General features: G+C 39.4%; 1 long non-coding RNA gene across 1 annotated transcript; it reads left to right on the top strand.

Moving 5' to 3' along the window:
* Window positions 1-9,412: 9,412 nt before the first annotated feature.
* Window positions 9,413-10,685, top strand: LOC113353211. The gene is made up of 2 exons (XR_003361146.1): window positions 9,413-10,248; window positions 10,373-10,685. It is a non-coding gene; the product is annotated as an uncharacterized LOC113353211 (long non-coding RNA).
* The last annotated feature ends 230 nt before the right edge of the window (window positions 10,686-10,915 follow it).

Raw genomic sequence — 10,915 nt, 5'->3', positions numbered from 1 at the left:
CTTTCTCTTATTTGCGTCTTCTAAGCTGTCTTTCCTTTTTTATCCTGATTTGATAGGGACGAATTTTGTTGAGTAAAGAAGAAAATCTTGTCCCATGGAATACGCATCGAATCAAATATTCGATGAAATATTTCTTCTTTACTGCAGTTCCCTGTTGAGCTCTGTTTCACTCGATCCAGCCTAATTCAGTTGATCCAATTGATTAAACTAACGTTGTTTTGCTCTACCAAGTCCAACCCAAATGATTTACATTTTTGAATCTCTTTAAAACTGCCCGAGAGTTCGAATCCAAAACTCATGCAGACGTGAAAGAATTTCCCGCCAAATTCGATTATTTGAAATGTGAAGAAGAAAGGGGGCGCCCCTATCCAACGGTGAGAGTCCGAATAACACGTGTCCTCCGGGGCTTTTACCAACTTTTCGAGCCGAATTTTTCAAAAAATGTTTATTTTCCAAAGGTGCCTACAAACACATAAAACACCAAAATTAGTACAAACTCGAGTGCCAATAATATATAGTATTGAGATCAAATTAAACACAAAAATGTGTCCATCACACCGCCACCCTCCGTCTCGAGAAACGATGTTTTCTAACTACTTGCAAGTTTGGTAAAGGTGTTCACGCTTCTGATACCCTGGGCAAGATACAAAGATGGATACACAGAAAAGAAACAAGGATATACGCGATCCAACTAAAATCAAGATGGCCCTGAGATATTGATATCATAGGGGGAAGTCGTTTCTGAAGATGGCCCTAAGGCGGAGACTGGCGGAGATACAACTTTGTCTCCAACTGTGACAGCCGCACCGGGCGACCTTGAAATGGATGTTGATCGAGATGAAAATGTCGTTGTGACTCAGTAAATGGAGAGTACTCCAGTGGACGCAGGTGCAATTGTCGTTAGGAATCCCTTGCCGGTTGCTGATGCAGTCGCGGACGCCACTTTCAACCCTCCATATCTGGTTCCTCATCCGGATCATGTGTTGATCGGGGGATTTAGCGTGCCAGCCAAACACGCGGCGCTATACACCAGGATATGGGAAAGCTACGTACATATCGCCACGACCAAGAAAATTACTAGTCGATTTGCGTTGGTTAAGCGTGTGGAGGAAGCTTTTTATTTGATTGATGACATGTGCAATGTGACTGGTAATACTGTTTCTGAGGATGTAGTCTCGAGCTGAAGGTTCCATCGTGACACGTGTGTATACTTCGAGTTCAATGTTCCTTGGTTCGTTGACGGTTTCTATGAGGTTAAAAAGTTGCTGGCCGAAACAGTCGAAGGTCCTTCTGCGGATATGGTGAAGAAGCAAGAAGCGGAAGTCGAAAAGTTGTCCAGGAAGCTGAAGTTGAAGAGGGCGGCTCTCCAAAGCACGAAAGAGGCTTTTTCCAAGAAGAGCAAGCAATTGTTGAAAAACTTTCCTTGAACGCATTTCTGTCTTCTAAACTTCTTATTTTAGGTTTTTTTTTTTTGCAAGGAAAATGAAACGCCTAGTTTACGGTTTTGATTTCCTGGATTTTTGGTTTCACAGACAAATGTTACCTTTAGGGTTTTGGGTTATTATTTGGAACGAACTGTTTTTAGAATAACGATGCTTTTTGGTTACGATTGAGAATGGTACAAACATCCCAGGAAAGTCACTGAATCGTGAGCAGTGCTTGTCGACAAAGAGCACGAGATGAAACATAACATGGATATTGGTTTCATCATTCCCGTGAAAACCTAAAGTAGTAAACCACGTATTTTGTCTAGGCAAGACTTACTCGATTTTTGGATCTTCTGGTGAAAAAGGAATCTCCCGGATGTAAGACCGAGTTTTGTGGGAAACATCTCCATGACTATCGAAAGTCCCCAGTCATTCCTTGTCGTGTTGCCGATCCCTGGGCGGATCGTTTGCTTCTAACCCCTCGGAAGTCCCCAGTCGTCCCTTGCTGTGTCACAACTGGTTATCAAGCCGCCTAGTAGCTGAGTCGCCGATTCCTGAACGGGTCGTTTGATTTTACTGTCCCGACGTCTAGGTCGAGGTATGAAATCGAGGATTGAAAATCGATATCGTGACCGAAAGATCAACCTCACACTGTGGTCGCCAATTGTTTGAGGGTGAAAACGATTTCTGCTGATTTTGGTAATTTCTGGTGTGTGGGTGAGAAACGAGTTTAAACCCTAAACAATGTCCTGCAAGGGAGTACTTTAGATTCGAGAGATCAATCTGTACAAATCCGGCCTAAACCAAGAAATGGCCGTTCCAGACTTGCTTCGGTCACAAAGTGAAGGAGAAAGGTTGGTTTTGGGGAGGGAATCCAAGAGAGTGTTGAGACCAGAAAAGTTGATTCTGGAAGAGTAGTTGTTTCACGACTTGTATCAGAAAGTGGGAAGCTAAAATATGGAAAGATAGAAAATGTTTTCTCAGTATTGTATCCTCCTGACTTGAACTTGTTGTTCGGTGGAAATAGGTAAGACCTATTTATACAAGTCGAAGTGAAACGTACTCTGGTCTCGTAAGAAATGGAAAACAGATGAATAAATGGGACGAGGTGGTAACCGGTAACGCCTGGAATTGTTGTTCCATAAAAGAAAGCATTTTACCATTACTCCCTATATTCACTAACCGCCTCATCCTTATGACACTGTCTTATAACGGCCGTAGTGTACATCGCACACTGTAAACCGCCAAACCAATACCCAACGGGTATCCCCCAGTTTGTGACATGTGTTAATGTCTCGAGTGTTTTCGTGGAAAACATGTACCATGTTGTTTTTCGGCAAGTTGAGCTTGGGAGACTTGACGGCTCGATGGTGACCTTCGACGGTCGAGATTTTGCATCTTAAGAGGAAGGGCAGCTGTTGATTATTGCAACCCTTCGTTTGGTAGCCAGTGGCATGAAAGCATAGCCGGTATGGCTTTAATACAGCCTAGTTTAGGCACGGCCAAAATTTAGGGTTTTGGATTTGTTTGTACGCGACCAAACTAGGGCTTGGCGTCGGGCCAAAGGTTGCCATGCGTTAGCTGGTTACCTTGGACGGCTAAGATCTGCATCTTAGATGGAAAAGTGGTCGTTGATCTTCGCAAGCCTTTTTTTTGGTAGCCGCATAGGGAAGGCCGGCATGGTATGGCGCGGCAAGGTGGTTGGCATGCCATTGGCACATGTGGCATGGCTGGCATGCATTGGCGCGGTTTGGGCATGGCCAAAACAAAGGTTTTGGCGTTGGGCCAAAGGTTACCATGCGTTTATTGGCGACCTTGGACGGCTAAGATTTGCATTTTAGATGGAAGGATGGTCGTTGATCATCGCCAGCCATTGTTTCGTTAACCACATAGGGAAGGCCGGCATGGTATGGCGCGGCAAGGTGGATGGCATGTCATTGGCACATGTGGCATGGACGGCATGCCTTGGCGCGGTTTGGGCGTGACCAAAACTAGGGTTTTGGCGTTGGGCCAAAGGTTACCATGTATTGGTTGGTGACCTTGGACGACTGAGATTTACATCGATGGAAGGGTGGCCGTTGATTGTCGCACGCCTTTGTTTTAGCAGCCGTGAAGGGAAGGCCGGCATGGCATGGCTTAGGCGCGGCAAGGTGGATGGCGCGGCATGCCATTGGCACATGTGGCATGGTCGGCATGCCTTGGCGTGGTTTAGGCACGGCCAAACTAGGGTTTTGGCGTTGGGTCAAAGGTAACCATGCGTTGTTTGGCAACCTTGGACGGCTAATATTTGCATCTAAGATGGAAGGGTGGTCGTTGATCATCACACTTCTTCGTTTTGGTAGCTGCATAGGGAAGGCCGTCATGGTATGGCGCAGCAAGGTGGTTGGCATGCCATTAGCACATGTGGGGCGGCTGGCATGGTTGGCATGCCTTGGCGCGGAGGTGCGGCTGGCATGGCATGCCATTGGCGCAGTGGTGCGGCTGGCATGGTTGGCATGCCTTGGCGCGGAGGTGCGGCTTGCATGGCATGTAATTGGCGCAGTGATGTGGCTGACATGGTTGGCATGCCTTGGCACGGAGGTACGGCTGGCATGGCATGCCATTGGCGCAGTGGTGCGGCTGGCATGGTTGGCATGCCTTGGCGCGGGGATGTGGCTGGCATGGTATGCCATTGGCACAGTGGTGTGGCTGGAAAGGTTGGCATGCCTTGGAGGGGTGACGTGGCTGGCATGGTCTGCCATTGGCATAGTGGTGCGGCTGACATGGTTGGCATGTCTTGGCGCGGTAGCATGAGAATTAGGGTTTGACATAGATGATGTTAGTCAGTGTTAAGGGTTCTGTCGTGGAACATGACCCATGTAAAAAAAAAAGGGTACCGCGGTAATTCTTACGTAGACATGCTGATTGATTCAATAAATGTGTTCACGGTCATAGTGACGTCATGTCAGATGTACAGTTTTACGATTTTGACCCTAAGCTAAAGACCACCATCAACAATTGGATATCTCTTTTGATCACCAGCAGATCTATGCAAGAGATTGGACTGAGTTTGGTACCAAAATTTAAATTGGCCGCCTAAATCAAAGCACAGTTACCCTACAACTTGCCGTATTAAGGCGATACATTTTACTTCTCTTTGTATACTCTCCTTCCCCGCTTTATATAGTTATCATGTGTGGAACTGTGAATCTTAGATCTATTTTAGATGCATTTATTTGTACAGATAACTTAATATATCCATTGGTTGATATATTAACTCTGAATCTTACATCTATGTTAGATGCATTTATTTGTATAAATAACTTAATATATCCATTGGTTGATATCGTCAATGCATATGTAAGAGCCATATGTAGTGATGAAGCTGTTTGGCATATAGGAGTTACATTAAATATGTTGCGAGGTTATGGAAGTTGTGGCTGCTAATTTTGTTGACTAGATTAAAAGACTTCAACATAACTATGTACTACATGTTTCTGTGAAATAATTTCTTCTTTTGCTTAAAACACATGTAAATGATCAAAAAAACAGAATTGTGCCAACATATATCCTAAAACCGACAATCCTCCAATGTTCTTGCAACTTGGCCACCAAACGTTTTGTGTGAAGATATTCATGAGTTCATTTTTGTATTAAGTTTTAGTAAAATTATCATCATCTTCAGATGATCCGGATGTGATTAAGCTTGCCTTTTCAAGTGCCACAAATTTGAATATGTGAATTTTAAATTGTTAATTTTGGTGCTATTTGCTGTCAAAACTTGGTTTTGGATGGTGATAACACTAAAAGATTGTTGAGGTAAGGACACCGATCGCCACGGGGCAGGGCAAAGCCATGTTTGAGCTTGCAACAAAACAAACATCACTTGGATGAGACTGACCGGACCAGAGACATGTTTGAGCTTGCAACAAAACAAACATCACTTGGATATGCTAGAATTGAAGTTGTGGAAGGAATTCGATCGGAAAAACAATGTTTAAATTCCAGGTCCACTGATTTGGGAAGTTGCTAGTTCACACCACCCGCTAGAGGTTGCCGGAAAGCTATGCAAAGTTTGAGGTAAGACCAGAATGATGGAGAAGAAAACAAAAGAAATCTTCTACAGCAGAAGAAGTAGCAGTAACTCCATGAAGCTTGAGGGGTTTCCGAGAGAGCCCTCAAATGCTAGCTCAAGAACCAACCGAACTCTTGTTTAGAGCAAATTTGACAATAAAACTCGTTCGCAAAAGAGAAAGAGAAAGGGTTTTTCGGTCCACGCTGATAAGACGACCGAAAATAATGATGGTCATGAAAAAATGTATAGACATAAACAAGAAAACCAGTGTGTGTTACAGGACCTTAAATGCCTAATTTTCTGTACGTTGCTTAATAAGAAAAAAAATGAAAAAATGTATAGGACATAAACAAGAAAACCAATGTGTGTTACAGGACCTTAAATGCCTAATTTTCTGTACGTTGCTTAATAAAAAAAATGAAAAAAATGTATAGGGCGCCGAGTCGCCGACTAAGGGGATCGAACCCTTGCCCACTGAGCTAAGTTGGCGTTGTTGTAAGCTCTTGGATTTCGAGAGTACTAACTATAACTCAGATAAACAACAAGAATGCAAATATATATCAAAATCTGATACAATAGTATCGAACAAATTCTCCAAGAGTATCGTGATACACTCAACAAGTCACTAGTCCATTTCATTTGAATTTAAAAACAAAACGAAAGTTAAACAAGATCCACATTACTGCAGATGCCTAAGTAGTCAGTGGAAAGAATATTACTTCCATAAATTGTTATCCTTCCATAGTTGAGATTATCCCATAAATTTTAACATACAGCAAACTATATATTTTCTGCAATGCTTTTTTTTTTCGGTCAGCCAAGGTTAAGAATAGATTAAAGACCTACAAGGAGAAGGAAAACAAGCTCAAGAGCTACAAACTGACAACCCAACAACGGCAAGAGGAACAAGCTCTCGACAAAACCCAAAACCCCCAAAAAAGACAGGCACGTACAACAGTTACGTTAAGAACTAAAGTAAGTACTCCAATTGGTGATGATTGAATCAAGATTTATACCCTTCATAACTTCATCATTGCGAACCCAGCAGTTAGCTTGAATCTTCACCTGCTTAATGACCTCAGTCACATTAAAGCTAATGTTTTCGAAGACTAATGCATTCCTGGACTTCCAAATGGTCAAGCAAATAGCAGCAGGTAAAAGAGGCCAAAGCTTCTTTCCGATGGGATGGATTATTCTACATCTCCAACTTTTAATTATCGAGTCTATGCAGTCCGGAAAAACCCAAAGAAGACCAATACCAGCGAGAAAATGATTCCAAACTTGGCTAGAAATCTCACAGTGAAAGAGAAGATGCGAAACCGATTCTTCCGCGGAACAACACAAGAGACAGCCGTCACTACAAGAAAACATGGCTTAAGCGACCAAAATCCCAGCAAGAGCCCATAATTTTAGTCACTTTAAGGGTTTAAGCATCCAAAGGTGCAACTGCCATAAAGTTTGGCGGCTACAAACCTGTGTCATCTAATATCTAGCCACGACTGAATGTGTTTGCTCGCTACATCACTCTTTCAAGTCATCTATAGCAGCTTGAAAAGTGCTCAGGTAGCTATTTACTTTGAGGCACCGACTCCTAGCAACTAACAAATGAATCGGTTGGTACAACCTCTCTATGACCAACCAAGTTTAAGCGGCCACCACATGTTCAAAAGAGAAGTCAGTTTTGGAAGTAGGCATTTGAAACCAATAATGATCTCATTTTAGTTTCTTATTAGTTAGATTAGTGTCATACGGATCATGGTTGTTATCTTAGTTTACTATTAGGGGTGCACAATGGCATGTCGGTCTGGATTTTAGGAAAAACCATTGACCAAACCGTATACACCTCGGTTTTCGATTTCAAAACTGCCACTGAACTATTGATGGATCAGTTGCGTTTGAAACCGATCCCAGTCCGCTCGGTCATTTTCTGGCTACTACTGTTTTAACTGGTTTCAAATGAGAAGAAAAAAACAAACAAAAGAAACCAAAAAGCTATCCTACAACATGAAATAGATCTCGGAGCTTTACCGAACCCTTGAAAATTTAAAATTATATCGATAATTCCTTCGGTCAAAAAATATGTGGAACTTGGTCAATTATGCCGATTAACGCATCAGTTCTCATCTCGGTGAAAAATAGAAATCAGCTTGGCCAAGGTGAAATTTTTGGACTCGGATAAATTAAGTGAACTAAATGGATATCTGAGTTGACTTAATAGTCAACCATATAAACGCATGGAATCCAAGAAAAATCGAGTAACTATTGAATAAATTTGATTAATAATGGGTGAAATTCGTTTGAAATTAATAGGCAATAATACAATTATACCCATGGAATCCAAGGAAAATCGTGTGGAGCGAGCGATGTTGGATAAGGTTAATATATAACAGGTGAAATTGACTAAAGAGTATGGACATTCGGTTAAAATTATCAATAACATGAGAAGCCGATGTAATACAAGAGAAAGTGGGTGAGGTCGACCGACATAAAGTAGAACTGACAGATAATTTTTTTTTTAAGTGTACTAAATGAAAATTCGATATGATTTAATAGTTAACCATATAAACCCATTGACTCCAGGAACAATCGACTGATATTGAATAAAATTGATTGATAACATGTGCAATTGACTATAGTCAATCGGTGCATACGGTTAAAATGATGAATAATTAGAAGAAAACCGATATATCTGATTGAAAATGAATGCGGCAACCAAATTTGGTACGATTAACCGGTAACAAATAAAATTAAATGAAGTGGACGGAAATTTGATTTGAATTAATCGGTAACCTTATAATTAAACCAATGGGAATCTAAGAGAAATTGAGTGAGGCCGAGAGAGATTGGATAACATTAATATATAACGGATGAAACCTTTTTTCCGGCGACTTCGAAAAAGAAAGTGGCTCCAAGGTCGAAACCTAGTCGGGAGTGGACTACTATAAGTCGAAAACTATGTAAGAACGTACCAGTGTACAATATGCCAGAACATGATATTACTTCAAGACTTCTTGACGATATGTATTGAATCACTGCAAATTAAAAAATCGGGTAGGATCCATTGACATGGTTATATCGATATAATCTTCACATTTTAGCGTCATTTTTCTACTAAGCTCAACCTGCAATGAATTTGAAGCTAATTTTTGGGTGACATGTTCCTCATATAAAACTCTACATTTATATCAAAAATGAAAATATTCCGTAATACGAAACTTCACCATCCATAAATGAATGCCTTATGAAAGAAACACAAATCTACTTTAAAGAAACACGTTATTTTTTCTACTGAGCTCAACCGGAAATGAATTTGAAGCTAATATTTTGTTAACATGTTCCTCATGCAAAATTCTACATTCCTACCAAAAATTAAAATATTCCGAAATACGAAACTTCACCATCCATAAATGAATGCCTTATGAAAGAAACACAAATCTACTTTAAAGAAACACGTCATTTTTTCTACTGAGCTCAACCGGAAATGAATTTGAAGCTAATATTTTGGTAACATGTTCCTCATGTAAAATTCTATATTCCTACAAAAAATGAAAATATTCCGAAATACGAAACTTCACCATCCACAAGTGATGCCTTACGAAAGAAACACAAATCTACTTAAAAGAAACACAAATCCATGAGGATCCGCATGAGATTGTTCCAACCAATAGAGAACTAAAGTCTATAATCCTACGGATATCAACTTACAAAGAAAGCTCATACGGATTTTGATAAAAATTAGTAGTGGACTAATGTCCCGTTGTTTCGAAACGTGGAAGATGAGATAAATCTCATCCATCAATTTGGTTTCTTCTCTATGCCATCCAACGGCCTGTAATTTGCCTTTCCACATAAAGTTTATAGGAAAACCTAATTCCTTTGGAGAACTCTTTTCATTCCTCTCTCTCGTAGAAGCAGCTGCGCCTCCTTCTCCTACTTTTCTCATCTTCTTCTTTACTCCATCTTAGATTCTCAATAGATCTTGTTCTCATTGGGTTAATTGATAAAATTTGTTTGTTAATTGTTGTTCATTGGGTTGGATTTACTAACGAATGATTCAAAATTTTTGATTTTGTTATTAAGATATTTCTTTGTCTGCAATGATTGATTGTAGTAATAACAGTGTTTAGGTATTAAGGTTTTGTTTCTTATTCCTCTATATTGATCTGCATCTCTATGCCTCTCTCTTCATATCCATGTTTTCCTTTAAGATTTTTTACTAATCAGGGCTTCATGCTTTGATGTGTAAACAGAACAGTTATCTCTTTGCCGTTTTGGACCATAAATTAATTAAAATCTATATGAAATTGGTTCATTAGGAGTTTTTGATTTTCTCAAATGGGTCTGATTTTTTTTTTCTATCTTTGAATGAATAAATTATCACAAATTATCAGATTTTATTGATAGGTTTCTTATTCAGTTGGTCTCGTTTATCCATTAAATGATTGAGTTTGTTAATTTGATTTTTATTTGTTTAGAATTTCTAATTCATCTTCCTCTGTATTAATCTGTATCTAGATGCATCTGTCATCTTTTCCATAAAGATTTGTTATTAATCAAGATTTCAAGCTTATTGTTCTCTTTATAAAGTTTTGTTGTCTACACTGATAATATGTCTTTGGTCGTTTGGACCATAAGTTACTTAACTCATCTATATATATAAATATGATTCTTTGATTTTTTTTCTTCAATGGGTCTGATTATTTTTTTTTCTTTGGTTCGGAATAAACAAATCAAGTGAAGTTTGCTCCTACGCATACTTTGAAGAAGGTAAAAAGTATCAGGTTTTGTTGATTTGTTTCTTAATCTAGTTTTTATCCTTTTTTTTTTCTTTTAGTTTGATTCCTGATTATAGTTAGTTCCACTTTGAATTTGCTGGTTTGTATATATGCAGGACCAAAGTTCACATTTTTGGGGAGGAAGAAACCAGATTTAGGATGAGTACTCTTATGATCTAAAAATCAGAGCTAAAAGAACAGATCGAAGGATGTTAGATTGCAGATCTATTTAAGATTGTCCTGTGAAATTCAAGAACTTTGATGGGTGCAGGTTGAAGTTGTTGTTTCAATGGTGCCATGTATCATTAGATTTTAATTTTCTTTCCCAGAGATTGTATTTCATTTTTGTAAAAATATGAGATTGTAAATTGACTAATAAATGATGTTGTAAATTGAATTTTATGATAATAAATTAAAATTAATGTTGCATTAAATTTTGCTCATATTTGTCCCTATATTAATTTTAATTTTAGTTTTATTCATCTGAGTCAAAATTTGTCCGTTGACCATTTATCCAATCAGAACATTCCCGTCGATGAAGAAAGAGCAACTAATCTCTGATAAGTTTAAAGCATTGGACAATTGAGTCGCCCTAAACCATTGTCAACTTAACATATTACTCAGTAGGATGGTTGAAATAAATTTAAAGCAATTATATT

The sequence above is a fragment of the Papaver somniferum genome, chromosome 2 (genome assembly GCF_003573695.1).
Source record: "Papaver somniferum cultivar HN1 chromosome 2, ASM357369v1, whole genome shotgun sequence".
Taxonomy (NCBI): Eukaryota; Viridiplantae; Streptophyta; class Magnoliopsida; order Ranunculales; family Papaveraceae; genus Papaver; species Papaver somniferum.
Note: the sequence above shows the minus strand (reverse complement) of the source record. Positions and strands in the feature narration are given on the sequence as shown.